Genomic DNA, 18,334 nt, shown 5'->3' with positions numbered 1-18,334 from the left:
GAGAGCTGCCTTTCCTTCCCTGCCCCACATGTTTTCTCTTCTAGGGCAGCCCCGCCCTAAGCTGCTAACCATGGAGGGAGACATCCATCCACTTAAAACTTCTGTCCCAGGTAAGGAGCACCTACGAGTCTAATCACCAGGCTCTGACAAATGGGTATAGAGGTCTAGTAAAAGGTGAGCTTAGACTGTAAGGAAGGGCAAAGCTTCAGCAGACTCAGGAGAGATAGATGACAGTGAAAATAGAGATAAAAGAGATTAGAGAGGTCCGAGATGAAAGAGATACCCCAAATGAGAAATATTTAAAGTAGAACCAGTAAGTAAGAGGCAGAGAAGGCATATGACGAGAGGAGAGGGAGAGAGAGAGAGAGAGAGAGAGAGAGAGAGAGAGAGAGAGAGAGAGAGAGAGAGAGAGAGAGAGGCGAGAGGCAGAAAAAAAGAGAAAACAGGAGGGATCATAGACAAAGAAATTTGACTAGAAACTTGGCTACAGTGGTAGGAGAGAAAGAAAAGACAGGATCTAGACAGGAAACCAGGGCAACAGAAGACCGAGCCTCAGCTAAAAAGGCTCAGCTGTGTCAGACTCAAGTTATCTATTTGAGATACACCCTTCGAGGTGGAAAACAGTGGCTAAAAGAAGCCAGAAAAAAACTATAATTACACCAAGGCAAGTAAGAAAATTCTTGGGTACCGCTGGCTTCTACAGACTCTAGATACCTGGGTTGGCGACCTTAGCTGCCCGTTGTACCCCTAACCAAGGAAAGGGAAGTGTTTGTGTGGACCCCAGATCACCAGAAAGCCTTTAGAGAAATAAAAAAGGCCCTACTGATGGCCAGCCTTTGTCTGACCTAACCAAGCCTTTCACTCTTTATGTGGAAGAGAGATCAGGGGTCTCCAGAGGAATCCTTACTCAGACTTTAGGACTTTGAAAAAGGCCAGTGGCTTACCTATTCAAGAAGTTAGACCCTGTTGCCAGCGGGTGGTTTCTTGTCTGAAAGCTATTGCTGCCATAGCTCTGCTTGTCAAGGATGCTAATAAGCTTACTCTGGGACAGCAAATAACTGTAGTGGCACCCCACACTCTTGAAAGCATTATCTGAAAGCCCCCTGACTGATGGATGACGACCAACACTCCTGTGACACATTATCAGAGCTTTTTGTTGACTAAACGAGTGACCTTCACTCCACCTGCTGTCCTCAATCTCACTACACTACTGCCTGAGACTTCACCTACTCATCACTGTGCTGACATTCTGGCAGAAAAAACTGGTACTCGAAATGATCTGAAGGATCAGATCAGCCTTGGCCTGAGAGTTCGAGCTGGTACACCAATGGCAGTAGCCTCGCGGTTGAAGGTAAGCAGAAGGTGGAGACAGCAGTACGGTGGTAGACAGAAAGCAAGTGATCTAGGCCAGCAGCCTCCCTGAAGGGACGTTGGCCCAAAAAGCTGAACTTGTGACTTTGATACAAAGAGGGCTGTTGACATATGCAGAGAAGGACCTAAGATGCTGTGGCTATAGGAAATCTGATGGCAAATCTAACCACTAAACAGGCAGCACAAAGAGCAATGATCCTGGCAGTCAAGGAGCCTAAAGATTATTATGATGTCAGAGAGACCAGCTTTAGATACACCCCTGAACACTATCAAGTTATGGACATTATTTGACCCACCTGGGGGTCAAGAAATTAAATGTGTGGTTAGGTCCTTTGACTACTATGTTACAGGACTCTCTGACTTGGCAGAAGAGATAGTCAAAAGCTGCAAGGCCTGTGCTATGACAAGGTAGAATTTACAGAAATTAAGCCAGCTAGATATGGCAACAAGTACTTATTAGTGTTTATAGACACCTTTTCAAGGTGGATAGAAGCTTTTCCTACCAGAACTGAGACAGCCAATGTGATAGCCAAGAAGATCCTAAAAGAAATCTTCCCAAGGTAATGGGCCTGCCTTTGTTGCCCCGGTAAATCAGGGACTGGCCAAGATATTGGGGATTGATTAGAAGTTACATTGTGCATACAGGCTCCAAAGCTCAGGACAGGTAGAAAAGATGAATAGAATTCTAAAAGAGACTGGTGCAGACTTGGTGCTCCTTCCCCATGCCCATCACTGTCTTAAATGATGTGTCTAAATCTACATGTTATTGTAATAATAATCTGTAAGCTAAGTTAGAAGGCTTGCAGGTGGTGCAGAAAGAAGGCTGGTCACAATTGGCTACAGTGAATGAGCCGGGTACCCCAAAAGACATCTCACCAATTCCAGCCAGAGAGCTGATCTACGTACACCTACATCATGCCCAGACCCTCAAGCCTCACTAGAAATGTCCTTGCCTAGTTTGTTTACTATCCCTTCTTATTCAGTTTTTGTTCTTATAGAAAAAGAGTATGATTTCTATTCTCCACATACTTCTGAAATTATAAGATTAGAATTACTTAGTAGAAGAAGAGGGGAATGAAAGGAAATAAAACTTGAGACCTGCGATTCATGTAATGTATGTCAAATAGCCCAAAGAGTTGTTTGTGAGCTTTAAAACCTGGGGCTGAGAAAATAGCAGAACAGGCCAGGAAAGGCCATTGTTAAGACATTCCTGAGGCTGCTTAGCAATAAAGATAAAGAGAATGACATGCAGGACTGGCCCGGCACCTCCCTATCTCCCGCCCTTCTGACCTAAGTTAAATGTTAACAGGCTGCTGATGTTTAAATGAACCAATCATGTGAAACCGCGCCAATTCCTCCCCAGCCCCACCCCTTTTCTTTAAAAACCCCTAGCTTCCAAGCCTCTTGGTCGACACCTCTGTCTCCTGCGGGAGATATGTGTCGGCCCGGAGCTCCATCATTAAACTGCCTCATGCTTTTACATTAAAAAAAAAAAAAAAAAAAAAAAAAAAAAAAAAAAAAAAAAGAACACAGCCCAGAATCAACTAACCAGAATTCACAGAGACTTACAGAGATCAGGGAGCCATTAGGGCTCTGATCCTGGGTCATCTGCATATATGTTATAGCTGAGTAGCTTGGTGTTCTTGTGGGATTCCTAACAATGGGCGTGAGGGCTGTCCCTGACTTTTTCACCTACTTGTAGGACCCTTTTCCTCCTGCTGGATTGCCTCGTGCAGCCTTGATGTGATGTTATATGCCTGGTCTTATGGTAACTTGTTAGGAAGTGGAGAAGGGGTTGGATCTAGGGGAGGGAGGAGTTAGGGGGAGAGACCAGGAGAGAGAAAGAAGGGGAAACTGCAGTCAGATGGAATATATGAGAGAATACATCATGATAATAATGAGGAGGATGGAGGAGAAGGAGGGGAGGAGATGATGAAGCCTATCCCTCACTATCCTTCTCAGAGTTGCAGAGACATAGAACAGGGTGAGGCTGTATAGACATCCAGTCTGCCAAGGTCCCACCAAGTTTTCAGGACTATCATAGAACAAAAATACGGAACATTTAGAGAAAGCACATTATAATAGTACCTTGCTGACTTGCATACGTGGTGCACAGTAACAACAAACCAAAACCTTGTATTCCCTATTGAAATTTCTTACTCCTCAACCTAACTAATATTCATTAGGGGCCTGGTAAGCTCGAGAAATGGTACCTAATTTGAAAAAAAAACAACAAAAAAAAACTCATTGCTCACCCTGGGTTGGGTCCTTTTGTGCTGAAGCCTGATACCCCATCCAGATGAAAGTCACCAGCTCAGAGCTCTGAAAAGCCATCCCTCCATGAGACACAATGGCTTTATTGCGTTCTGGCTCATTAGGTAACTTGACCACCTGGGAACAGATCTGCAAAGAAACCGAGGAAGTCCATCCAAGATCAACTCCCCAGTGGCTGCAGAGGGACCCAAATGCAGAACCTGAACATTCTTCCAGGCTGAGCAGAGCCCCCCTCCATCCTTGGCCAAGCCTGGCTCCAGCCACTGCCACCCACATTAGACTAGTTAAAGGGCAATGCATTCCACACACACCCTCACCCCCACCCACAGCCTCCCTCACCTCCTGGCGGAGCTGCCCCACTGTTTCAGAGGATAAAAAGCACTCTATTGTAACTTGCCACCGAAATGGAAACTGCTAGCTGCATGGGGAAGGGGATGGGGGTGGTGGTGATTGGGAACATTTTGTGCTCCAGGGCACAAAAGATTTAAAAGTGATTCTCCCGACTGGAGGTCTCATTTACACAGGGCACAAACAACAACATAATAAAATTTTCTCAAATGGATTGTGAAATGCAGAACAATGCTGAAGAGGCAAACCCTAGGGACCGGGAGAAAAGGGACAGAAGCAACAGTTTCCACCTGAGACAAGCTGAGGCTCCAAGTGCCAGAGGTGCTGGCTGGAGGGTGGATGGGAAGGAGCCTTCGCTCCTTCCCAGCTCCTGAGATGCCCCCTGCCCCCACCCGCCTCCACCGCCACCACCCCAGACAGTACCCTTTGCACATCAAGTAACTTCCACCCAGACCAAAACTAGCAAGGCTCTGTGCCTGAGAGCCATTATCAAGGGAAGGTCAGCCAAAGGCACAAAAGCCACTTGTACATGACTTTCTTCTGATCCTCTAGAATTCTGAAAGTCATCCCCCAGGAGAGTTCCCTCTAACTCCAGACTCAGTCTCCAGCAAACACTTCCCAACCAACGGCACTGAATGAATGGTACCCAAGGGTTAGCTGCCCTTACTGGAGTCGCCTCTATCTAATCTTGTTTTCTTTGTAGCACCTAGCAACGGTGGTCAATCAGCTACTCCTCCACTGATGCTAATCAATTAGTTACTGGAGGAGCTGCTCCTCACACTTGTTCCCACCTGCCTTTCTAGGATATTAAGTCAACTGAGAACAGGAGACAAATCTGACTTGATGACAGCTGTACCCCAAGAATCTAGCCACTGTTAGTATTTACTGAGGGCTAGGACAGCACAGGGAGGAATTAATAAACTGTCCAGACCAGTGCCACTTAATGAAACGCTAGCCAAAAAAAAAAAAAAAAAATCAAACGGTACTTAATCTTCTAAAGTCACATTTTAAAATTTAGGAAACAAAAAAAAAACAAAAAAACAAAAAAAAAAAACCAGCCAAGCATGTTAGAATGTCAGTTACTCCGGAGATGGAGACAAGAGCATCACTTGAATCTATGAGCTCAAGACTTGGTTGAAAAGAGAGAGAAATGGAGAAGGGAGAGAAGGGAAGAGAAGGGAAGAGAAGGGGAGGGGAGGGGAGGGGAGGGGAGGGGAAGAGAATTAATTGCAAATTATTTGTCACTTATCCTAATCCACCAACGTCCCTCTACTTATGCTAGGGCTATATATATTCCAAACACTCATGGACAGCTGACGATATTAGTAATTTGAAATTCACTGAGTGTTCCTAACGCTCTGGGCCTGCTAGCTAGCCCGGCTAGTACACTGTAGAGTTTCAGTTCCTTGCCCTGTGACCTTGTGGCTGCTAGAACCTGCACCTTAATGCCCCTGCCCAGTCCAAGTAGCAACATTCTGAGCAGAATTCCTTCTGAGAATGCACTGCTTGCATTAGTTTACTTACTGCTCTTCCATCCTAGGTATAAGTGGTGTCTTAGTCAGGGTTTCAATTCCTGCACAAACATCCCGACCAAGAAGCAAGTTGGGGAGGAAAGGGTTTATTTAGCTTGCACTTCCATACTGCTGTTCATCACCTAAGGAAGTCAGGACTGGAACTCAAGCAGGTCAGGAAGCAGAAGCTGATGCAGGGGCCATGGAGGGATGTTCTTTACTGGCTTGCTTCCCCTGGCTTGCTCAGCCTGCTCTCTTATAGAACCAAGACTACCAGCCCAGAGATGGCCACCCACAAGGGGCTTTTCCCCCTTGATCACTGATTGAGAAAATGCCTTACAGTTGGATCTCATGGAGGCATTTCCTCAACTGAAGCTCCTTTCTCTGTGATAACTCCAGCTGTGTCAAGTTGACACAAAGCTAGCCAGTACAATTGACCCCTTGTCAACTTGACACACAAACACATCACTAGTAAGCCTCAACCCTTACATTCTTATTCATCCCCAAGGTCTAAATAACTTTAAACGTCCCATAGTCTTTACATATTCTTAAAATTTCAATCTCTTTAAAATATCCATCTCTTTTAAAATCCAAAGTCTTTTTACAATTAAAAGTCTCTTAACTGTGGGATCCACTAAAATAGTTTCTTCCTTCAAGAGGGAAAATATCAGGGCACAGTCACAGTCAAAAGCAAAAATCAATCTCCAACCATCCAATGTCTGGGATCCAACTCACGATCTTCTGGGCTCCTCCAAGGGCTTGGGTCACTTCTCCAGCCCCGTCCTTTGTAGCACACAGCTTGTCTTCTAGGCTCCAGCTGCCTGTACTCCACTGCTGCTGCTCTTAGTGGTCATCTCATGGTACTGGCATCTCCAAAACACTGCATGACCCCTTCAGTCCTGGGCCTTCAATTGCAACTGAGGCTGCACCTTCACCAATGGCCTTTCATGACCTCTCACAGTGCCAAGCCTCAGCTGCTCTACATGACCCCTTCATGTCTTCAAAACCAGTACCACCTGGGTGACCCTTACACATTACCAAGTCCCGCTGCAGCAGGAGTACAACCTTGGCTATCTCTGGAACACAGCCTCTTTGTGCTTTCAGAAAACACTTCCCAGAAGATGTTACCTCAACGATGCTGGTCTCTTCTTAATCACCGCTAATTTCTTAGCTCCAGCTAACCAGCATCAATAGTCCCAGTAATGCAAAGGTTTTGCTTTAGTAGTTCTGGTATCTTGTTAATCACAGCTGATTCTTCAGCCCCAGCTAACCAGAACTACAGAATCTTCACAATCAAAACAGCAATGGCCCTGAAAAGAGTCTTTAATTTTCCCTCTGAAATTTCACAAGCCATACCTCCATCTTCTGCACTGTTCTCAACATTCTCTTCCAAGCTCCTACACAACATCTGACAGGGATCTTAACATCGAATGGGTCTTCAAGCCCAAAGTTCCAAAGTCCTTCACAGTCCTCCCCCAAACATGCTCAGGTTGTCACAGGAAAACCCCACTCCTGGTACCAATTTGTCTTAGTCAGGGTTTCTATTTCCTGCACAAACATCACGACCAAGAAGCAAGTTGGGGAGGAAAGGGTTTATTTAGCTTACACTTCCATACTGCTGTTCATCACCCAAGGAAGTCAGGACTGGAACTCAAGCAGGTCAGAAAGCAGGAGCTGATGCCGAAGCCATGGAGGGATGTTCTTTACTGGCGTGCCTCCCCTGGCTTGCTCAGCCTGCTCTCTTATAGAACCAAGACTACCAGCCCAGAGATGGTCTCACCCACAAGGGGGCCTTTCCCCTTTGATCACTAATTGAGAAAATGCCTTACAGTTGGATCTCATGGAGGCATTTCCTCAACTGAAGCTCCTTTCCCTGTGATAACTCCAGCTGTGTCAAGTTGACACAAAACTAGCCAGTACAAGTGGATTTTGTGTTTTGTTAGTTTGGTCTGGTTACATGCTTCCAGATGAGGGCATCATCTCTGGAACTGGAGTTACAGACTCTTCTGAGCCTCCATGTGGGTGCAGGGAACCAAACCCGTGTCATCTGCAAAAGCAACACATGCTCCTCTTAACTACTAAGCCATCTCATCAGCACCCCAAATTTCATGATCTTCTATTCTTCTTATTTTTTGAGACAACTTCTCACTATATAGCCCTTGCTTGCCTAGAACTTTCTGTGTAGGCCAAGCTGTCCCTGATTTCCAAGTGCTATGATTAAAGGTATATGCCACTATGCCCCACTGGCACAATATTTTAAAGGTGAGAAGTTGTAAATGGATCCATCATAAATCAGGGACACATTGCATCAGTCAATGTTCCACCACTGTGAAGAGATGCTATGACCAAGACAACTCTTACAAAAGAAAGCATTTATTCGGAACTTCCTTATAATTTCAGAGTTTTATCCATTATCTTGGTAGAGCATGATGGCACACAGGTAGACATGGTAGCTATGGAGTTCTACATCTAGATCTGAAAGCAGCAAAAAAGAGAGAAAGCTACTGAGTTTGGCTTGGACCCTTGAAACCTCAAAGCCTACCCTCAATGACACGCTTTCTCCAACAAGGCCACACCTACTCCAAGAAGACCATACCTCCTAAACCCTCTCGAGTAGTGCCTCTCCCTAATAACCAAACATTCAACTAGATGATCCTGTGGAGGTCAATCTCATTCAAACGACCACACAAATTATACCTGAAAATTAATTAGCTAGCCATCAGGATTCTATTCCTGTTCTTGTAGCACTAGGAATGCTGAGGAAGAATGCTTTAGACAGGAGGCAGCCTGGGCTACATAGTAAGACTTCACCTCCTCATCCCCGAACCCCAATGAAAGGACGAAATTTAAAAAGGTAAGAGTTACTTATTTCTGAGCACAGCAGCAGGATTTCCCATGAAATGTATGAGGATCGAGTTTCTGCTCCATCCCTTCAGTACAAATATGAGTTGATTAACAAACACTTGTAAGTCTTGGTTTCTGTATACTATAATGTGAATAGTAAATTATTCCTACATTAGAGGTCTGTTGTGGGAATTAAACAAAGATAATGTATGCTAAAAGGCCTGGCACAGTTCCCAATGATCATTATTATTGTTATTATTGGCAATTTAAAAAATAAGGACATGCAATTAACCAGGTATATATACTTGCATTATTCCAAAAGCCCAAACCCTAGCTCATTGCTTGAAAATTGCATTTCTCAGAGCCTTTAGAATACTGGGAAGACTTCAGGGGAGATTTGCAGGGGACTGGAAGGCAGACAGCTGAGCCTCATTGTGCTCTCCCGTTTAATGGGGCAGTCAGCACCTATGGCTGAAACTTCCAAGTGGGGAAGAACAAAAGAATTTCTTTTCTCAAAAGAAGTGTGAAAACATTAATTAGTTTGCTTAAAATCTTTTTGACCAGATTATTTTAATGCCTATATCAACGTCTGTAATAGTTTTGTCACAAAAGAAACATAACTAAAGGAGACAATGAATAATTTGTCACAATAGCTGACAATATCCAGATCAGAGAGACTATATTGGATTCTTCCCTTCTATGTACCCTGGAGTCTGGGATGACACTGGATTTTGCTGACCTGCTGCACTCTTAGGCCTTCAGCCTCATCATCTATACTGTAACATGTATTTAACTGAATAACATAAGCAATAGTGCTTGATCTAAAGTAGGTAATTAATGAATACTTTCTTGGGGAAACACAGTCTAACGTCTATGTCATATTAGTGATGTCATAGTGGTCTCATTTTAAAAGTCTTTTTTAAAATTAAAGCTAAAGATGTGCCCTAATTCTGCCTTGACTTGACAATATAGAGTGAATCGTTCAATTTTATCAAATGTAGACTCGGGATGCTGGGGTGAGAGCCTACTAGCTCAGACAGGCAGAGAATGCATCCAGCTGACCTCATCCAATGTCCCAGAGGGAAAATGCCTGCTCTCCTTCTCCACACTGTCTTAAAACCACTTCCAACTCAGATGTCCCTACTTTCTACTTCCTGTGTCTCTCTCTAGCCATCCTCCTGACTTCCTCTCACTCTCTATGATTTTTTTTCCTATGTTCACTCCCTTCACCTGGTTGCTTCATTCGCCTCTTGGCCTATGGTTGACTTTTAAAATAAACAGAAAGCTCTTGGATTAAAGGTGCTTGCTAGAGCTGAGCCACACCACGACTAGAGACAGGTTTTTCCAGTATCTAGTCTCTGGGTTCACAGTATGACCAGATATCCTGAAACAGAGTGATCAACCTCTCAAATATATAAGGGTAACCTCTACTTCCCTCCCTACAACAACCAAGTTCCTTCAAAAAGAAAAGAATCATCGCACTTGGAGATCCCAAGTTTGGCCTTGTAAACTATGGTTATTAACCTCCCAATGACCTTACTGCCTTCTCTCTCTCTCTCTCTCTCTCTCTCTCTCTCTCTCTCTCTCTCTCTCTCTCTCTCTCTCTCTCTCTCTCTCAAGATCTTCTTTTTATTTTATTTTATGTATATGAGTACACTCTGTAGTTGTTGTCTTCAGACACACCAGAAGAGAGCATTAGATCCCATAGATCCCATTACAGATGGCTGAGAGCCACCATGTGGTTGCTGGAAATTGAACTCAGGACTTCTGGGAAGAGCAGTCAGTGCTCTTAACCACTGAGCCATCTCTCCAGCCCCCTTACTGCCTTCTCTAGCCTGTAATACTCAAGACCTCTCTGCCAGCACCACTAACAAGGGCTCTTGTGCTTGAAGGAGACTGTTGTTAGTTTGTTCTTCACAGTTGAAAACCAGTTCTGGGCCTTTGAAGTGTCAGATACTGGGGTCCCAGCGAAGGTTCCATGGAGGTGAGCAGAGGCGGCTAAGGATGATAAATCAAATGCAGCTTCAATTTTAATTTAAGAGCAAATGAGCCCCTGGTCAGCCAACTCCAGAAGTGGGGTGGGGGCGGGAGTGTCACATAAATGGTGACAGGATGTTGAAGAGGAACCGTCCCTGCCGTTGCTTGTTCTCTCTGATTAAACCAGACAGATGAAACTACTGATCTAGAGAGTTGTAATGACTAAGGCATTCAGGACGGATTAGAATACAACGCCTTCCCCAGATGCACTTGAGTGCCTGATTCTCCGCTCCCTTATCTTTGTAGCCTCCTCTGCAGAGCTGAGGTAGGAAGGACCTGACACTGCTGGACCCGCACCGTGGCTTGCTGCTAGCCACAGGTGCCCACTGGTCACTCAAAACCTGGCTATTTCAAGTCAGGATTGTTATAAGCGTCAGATAAAACATAGGATTTCAAAGATTTCTCACAAAAAAAAAATCTCTTTTAATAATCTTTTATAATAGGGTGGAGGTAGGATGTGGCTCAATGGTAGAGTATTTCCCCAGAATACAGGGTTGGGGGGGCGAGCTGGCTTTGATCCTCAGCATCACAAAAAGAAAAATATTGACTAATAATCTTATCTTGACAGGATATTTGAAATATATTAAATTTAACTAAACACACACTAAAAGTAATTTCGCTAATTTTATTGTTATTATTATTATTATTATTATTATTATTATGTTAGTTTTATGTGTATGGTTATTTTGCCTGCATGTATATGTGTGCTATGTGCAGAGGCCAGAAAAAAGCCCTGGAACTGGAGTCACAGACAGTTGTGAGCCAAAGTGTAGGTGCGGGGAATTGAACCTAGATCCTCTGGAAAAGCAGCCAGTGCTCTTAACCACCGATTCATCTCTTCAGCCCTAGACCTACTTCTTTTGTAATTTCTATGCTGGGAAGGCAGAGATGGGCAGATCTCTGGAGCTTGCAGGCCAGTCAGACTAGCCAAATTAATGAGCTCCAAGTTCAGTGAAAGACTCTGTATCAAAATTAAGGGGGGGAATGCAAGCAATAAATAAATAAATAAATAAATAAATAAATAAATAAATAAATAAAAATAAATAAATAAATAAATAAATATCATGAAAGTATGGACTTTTTGAAAATAAAAAGGGAGGTGAGAGAGGATGATGGGAAGGTGAAACCGACCAAAACCGTGATATACGTATACAAAACAGTCGCAAAGAAATATGTTTTTTAAAAACAAGACAGTGGCAGAGCAAGCCCGAGACAACCCCGAGCCCAGTGTCATATGGCAAGAGCGGGGCACTGCACACCCTTTTTTTTTCCTTAATTTTATTTTATTATTTAAGTGCATTTTACATATCAAACATATTAATAATATTGAGTATTTTGAGAATCAAATAATACATAAAAAATTTGTTCTTTATATTCATATCTTTCATACCCTAAAATATCATTAATGAATATTTAATACTATCTATAACTGGAGATCCTACATCTAATGTTGAATACTAACTTGTTTTAAAACATACAAAATATTCTTTGGGAATTAAGCATAGTAAAAAAGCATAAAATATTAAAGATGAATCATTAAGAAATATATTCAAAAGCCCTTATATGATATCACCTGACACAGTGAGAGAGTATTTAAATAGCATTATATATCTGTGTACATTGTCTAACTATTACGCTTACTTTAAAAAGATTATCAGTGTTTCTAGGAGAGAAATTATTTTATCAGTAAGTACATTTTAAAATTTTCAAAATAGCTGGAGCTGTTCCACAGCCCTCTGTGCACCTTCACTGCCAGGGGAGAGCTTGCCTCCAGGGAGTGGAGTCCTCCAGTCTCCCTGAGACCCTGGGACTCAGGTGAGATTGCCATTCTTTAAGGGATTTTTGTGTTTCCTCTTTAAGGACTTCTACCTGTTTAACTGTGTTCTCCTGTATTTCTTTAAGGGAGTTATTTATGTCCTTCTTAAAATCCTCTACCAGCATCAGGAGATATAATTTTAAATCCGAATCTTGCTTTTCCAGTGTGTTGGGGGGTATCCAGGACTTGCTGTGGTAGGAGTACTGGGTTCTGATGATGCCAAGAAACCTTGTTTTCTGTTGCTTATGTTCTTATACTTGCCTCCCACCATCTGGTTATCTCTAGTGCTACCTGCCCTCGCTATATCTGACTGGAGCCTGTCCTTCCTGTGATCCTGTGTCAGAACTCCTGGGAATCAAGCTGCCTCTGGGACCCTGAGATCCTGGTGTGACCAAGCTCCTGGGATCCTGGGATCCTGTGGTCTTGGGTGTGTTAGAGCACCTGGGAGTGGTGCTTCTTCTGGGTGTTGTGCGACTGGCTGCAGGGTTAGTGCCCAAGGTCTGCTTGGGGCACCTCTGATCCTATGATCCTGGAAGTGTTAGAGTGCCTGGAAGTGGAGCTTCCTCTGGGTGTTTTGGGACTGGCTGTGGAGTTCACTCCCAAGGTCTGCTCAGGGCTCCAGCTTAGACTGGAAGAAATCCATGCCACGGGTCGGGTGGAGTTGCTGGGTGCCTGGGTCCCACTGGTCTCCGGTACTGCACTCCTGAGACAACTCTACACCCAGAGGCCCCAGGTGGCGCTAAGAAGAGCAAGTGAGTACAGGAGAGATGGGAGAGGAGGAGAAACAGAAGGATGTGGGCACAGTGAGGAGAGGGGGAACTGGAGACTTGAGGGTAGTGAGGAACAGCCTGATGTGGGTAGCCCGGGATACCACCTAAAGCCATGGTGAGGTCCTGCCCAGTGCTGCCCCCAAGGTTCATATGTGGTCCATAACCCTGCAGCAGCAGGGTTCTGTGATCCAAAAAATGTCAGGCAGATGCCCCTGTTCTGAGCTGCTGCCTGGAGCCATTTGATATTTGAGGGTTGTGCAGAGCTGGCCTCACTCCTTGGAAGAGAAGGAGAGCTGGCCCGTCCCTCACTCAGGAAACAAAGTAGAGCTGATCCTGGTTGCAGGGTGAGCCGGCCAGAGGGCATGAGCACGGGAGGGCTGGCTCCACCACTTGATTCCCTCACCAACTGTGACAGAGGGGAGAGTTGGTCCCAAGGTCATGAGAATGGGAGAGCTGGTTTTGCTTCTTGCCAGTTACAGCATTGGATAAGCCAGGGCAGTCCTGGAGAGCTCACCCTGGAGGTCTGGGTGTCAGAGAGTTGGCATGCTGTCCAGCTCAGTTACCACCCAGGCCCAGATCCGGGGTTTGAATTGGCCCAACATCTACCTCATCTATGAACTGCTGGAGTGCACGAAGGCACTGGTCCTGCAGATCCCAAGCACAGGATCAACAGGCTATCAGGGAGGAGTCCCAGTGAGGATCCAGTATTGATGGTGTGGAAGAAGCCAGAGGCCTGGAACCAGACCAATGACTCACTGCAATGAACATTCGCAAGTAAAGGGGTGTGGACAAATGGTACACTGTATGACACACAGTGATGCATTACAGCTTCCACACTGAGACTTCTTTTTTATCTCTTGGTGGAGAGGTCCCAAGGGTACATGGTGGATATGAGTAGGATTGGGGTGCATGATGTAAAATTCAAAAAAGAACAATTAAAGGGGGTTTGTTTGTTTGTTTGTTTGTTTGTTTAAGAAAAACGACATGGAAAAATAAAAGGAGATGACTAACATCAGCGTCTGGCCTCCACATTCACACTAGCATGTACACACACACCACACACACATATACACACATACTCAAACACACACACTCATGCATACATACATACACACTCACACACATACACACACTCACACATTTACACACACTTACACACACACACACACACACATACACACACTCACACACACCATACATACACTCATACATACAAGCACTCACACACACACACACATATACACACATACTGAAACACACACACTCACACACGCATACATACATACATACAAACTCACACACCCACCACACACTCACACACATACACACACTCACACTTACACACACTTATGCACACACTCACATACACCACACACACACACACATCACACACACATACACACATACTATTCTTGACACTGTCAAAGCCTGAGGTGGGAGCCAGAAATTGAACCTCTAAGTTTTGCATCAGTGGTTCCAAGTGTGGTTGACTGTAGCAGCTCTTTAGTCAAGCACTGTTGAGCATGCAGCCTGCCAAGGCATGGATGTTTCTTGGCCTATGGTAGGGTTTCACGCCTATGAATTCACTTTAAGTTGAAAATATCCTGCCGTTCCATACACCTAGCCTGCTGACTCTCTTAACTTCTGTGTCTCCCTTGTAATGCAGTGCCTGACCCAGAACTGCTCCTCACTGCCTTTTGCCCAGTGCTGTTAGAGACCATGCCACCATCTACCACCAGCCTGAGAGACTATCAGATTGTGTATGGCTTCTGTACCTTTAGAAATTCAAATGCCCCACGTCAAGCTGTCATAAGTTGCAAGTCATCTTGCTGATAAACGATACGTATCCGAATGTGAGTCACACACTAAATATTAGTGCTGTTTATTTTTACATCACAAAAGAAAGAACTCATGGTGTTATCCTTCTCCCTTCTAATAGATCATCTTTAGCCTGCGAAGGACTCTCACTGAACAACAAATTACACTTGCAGGATGTTCCCAGCCTCCCCGCTCTGCACTCAGAAAAATCTTATTTATTGTCAGGACTCAGCTCGGGACTCTTCTTTGGGCAGCTCTTCCAGACAGCACCTCCCCCAGGTGGAGCTGAAGGTTGAGACCCTCTCTGAGCACTGAGCACGCTGCACAAATGTGACTGCCGTCCACTTATCATGAATTACAAATGTTCGTTTAACCTGCCAGCTCCCGAATCCTGGAGATGGCTGTGTTGATGTGTTTCACCTGCGCTTTTCAGGCAGCTCCTGGAGTACGGTATGTATGGATATTTTTTTAATGTTTGGGGGGGGGGGGGAAGAGCAACCTCATGTATGCAGTTAATCAACACTTTAAGGGAGCCATTGCCTTCTCTGTGGAAGCAGATTCATCCTGCGGCCTCAAGAGAAAATAGCCCACGCAGAAGAATGCGATGCAAAAAGCCATGGCAAGCTTTGCCTTTGGGCTTACGAGATCACAGCTAATTTATAGCTGAGCTGGAGCTGGAAGCCGATGAACAGCCTAAGCAACCCACAGCCTAAAGAGTGGGGCTGGGGTGGTTCTTTTTAACTGACCGGTTTAAGTATTTAATTGTCTTACAGGCAGGACCCTTCAGCCAAGTGACAATGGATGGTCTTGGGACCTTGGTGAGTTATTGTGAGGCCCGGCAAAGGAGGATGGAGACGGATCGGTTCAGGAGCATCACAGTCTACTATCTCTGGTTAGGTCTAGTGAAGAATTACCTGATGGAGGCCCGGGAGAGGGATGGTTCAGTGGTTACCAGCACGGGCTACTCTTCCAGGGGACCTGGGTTCAATTTCCAGTGTTAGGACCTAGGTAAAATATTAAGGCCTAGATGGAATGTTAAGGCCTAGGTAAAATGTTAAGACCTAGTTAATAGCTGGGCAGGGGTGGCACACACCTTTAATCCCAGTACTTGGGAGGCAGAGACAGGCAGATTTCTGAGTTTGAGGCCAGCCTGGTCTACAGAGTGAGTTTCAGGATAGTCAGGGTTACACAGAGAAACCCTGTCAAAAACAAAAACAAAAAAATAAATAAATAAACAAACAAACAAAACCCCAAAAACAACCTAGTTAACAGTTACCTAGCTAGCCTGCCATTATAAGAAAGCTTTCTCTTATGTTTCTCTATTACTAGGAAAATTTTAAATGGCAAGATTAATTACATATTCTATTATGTTCTGTGCCCTTGGAAACCAGTCATGATAGAAGTCGGTAGAACTGTTTTGTATAGTTACCCACAGTAAGCTTGGACCCCAAACAACCCTGACAGCCCTTCCTGCACCTATGTATAAGCTTTTATGGTCTAAGCTGCCCCTGGGATAGACCCCAACATAAGAGAGACTTCTACACCTCTACGCCCATATATTTGGAATAAGACTTTCACTTTGAGTTGTGGTCAAGTAAAGTTTCCAAGACCTCCCTGGCAACTGACATCCTACTTGGCAGAAAGAGACATCTATGTGGGTGACTGACATCCTGGTTGGCAAGTTAGGACACAAATGCTAAACAAGTCCCATCCTGGGAGATAAGTTAAGACATGAATTAGACCAGAATTATCAACCAGTGGAAGCAGGATAAGCGTACAACAAAGACAAGTTCCTAAGGAAATCCCCCATCTCTAAATCCTGATTGGTTGAATAACATGTCACAGATATTTATGGATTTGGGGGTTTAAAACCCCTGTAGGTCATGGATCAGTTCCTGAATCTGGGCCATGGCCATGGTCAATCAGTCCTGGGGCAAATGTTCAATAAACTATGCCTGTCTGACTGGGATCAGTGTTCATGTGATTTTTGAGGCGATTCCTGGACCCCAACACCCAGTACCCACATGGCAGCTCAAAACAGTCTGTGACTCCAGTCCCTCACATAGACATACATGCAGGCGAACAGCAATGCACATAAAAATGAATATTTAAAAAACACACACCTGTAGGACACACCAGGAATTTTGTGGCTGTTAGCAGAACCTTTTGCTAGCACAGGTCTGACATGGTGGATGTTGTAAAGGTAACCTGTATTCTCCTGTAGTAATTGTCTCCAGAGCTTCTGTCTGCTAACCTAGGCCTAGTTCTGGAAGCCTCCAGCCTCCATACAATCTAATCTCTGCCTAGAATGTTTTGAGCCTCTGAGACTTATTACTGAATATGTTTGTGCTTTGCAGTTCTTTCTGAGCTCTGTTGGTTGGTTCAACTCAGCTGTTCTGGCTCAAATTGCTGAGTTAAACTGCCTTCTCTTACTGCCGACCGAATTGTTCCACTTGGCCTCAAACGAACCCCAGCATCCTGTTCTAATCTTCTGGCTCCTCTTTCTCTGGCTTGCTCTGTCTTTCCCTGTCTAGTTTGTTCTCTCTTTAACCTGTCTCTATAAAACCCTCCAGGTAAAACTGCCTCCCCCGCCCCGTGTCTGTACTGCTCTCTTTAGTAAGCTCTTTCCTCTCTGTTCCCCAGAGTGAGAGTTGGGGATATCCTAGTCTGTCAGATCTTTTCTCATCTGTCACTTTGTCTACCTCTTAATTAGACACTTTCAAACACGGGTGCTTCCTTTGACAAACTAACTTTACCTTCATTCTTTGGGATTAAAGCTTTGTTGTAAAGGCATGTCTGCATTCCAGCCTAGATCACAAAACCCTCGAAGGTCTTTGGATGTGATCTTTCCCCATATGTCTCCTATGTGTGAGTTATCACAGGCCACCCTGACCCACTAGGTGTGCCCTTCCATGTAGTAGGGTCCAGGACAATGAAATAAATGTCATGTGGCCTCCTTGTTGACACAGAAGCTTCCCCTGTGAGTGGGGACTTGAAATAAACTACATAATGCAGAATACATAATAGACTTATCTATCCTCTCAGAGCTACCTAAAAGCCAAACTGTCCTTGTGATTTATTAGAAGATGAAGTACAAGTTTGCATCGTTGTCTTGTTTTTTGTTGTTTGTTGTTATTGTTCCAAGTAATTGGTGAGTAGCAGTAACAGCAAAAAGGCTTGCTGTTGTTCCCTAAAAGGATGCCGTCAGATTTAGTTAATGAAAGTATACTATGCCCAGTTAAATTTGAATGTCACACAGGTAATGACACTTTATTGTACATATAGCAAGAATGCTGCACATACCCTCACCTGGCAGCCATATCACAACAAGAACAGGCTCTGTGTGGCTCCTGAGGGGAGAATATTCACGAAAGCCCAAGCCTGAGAAAGGAGATGTCTGAGTTCTAGACTACAGAGTCTCTGTCCTTGACCCTCTCCGGCCTCATTATTACTCCACAGAATACACAGGTTAACCCTTTGGGGACTGTCCTTGGATAGCATCATCTAGGCTAATAAACATCTTGTCAAAGGAGTTTTCCACAGTC

Source organism: Mus musculus, chromosome 14, assembly GCF_000001635.26.
Source record: "Mus musculus strain C57BL/6J chromosome 14, GRCm38.p6 C57BL/6J".
NCBI lineage: Eukaryota > Metazoa > Chordata > Mammalia > Rodentia > Muridae > Mus > Mus musculus.
The sequence above is the reverse complement of the archived record's forward strand: the minus strand, read 5'-3'. Positions refer to the sequence as shown.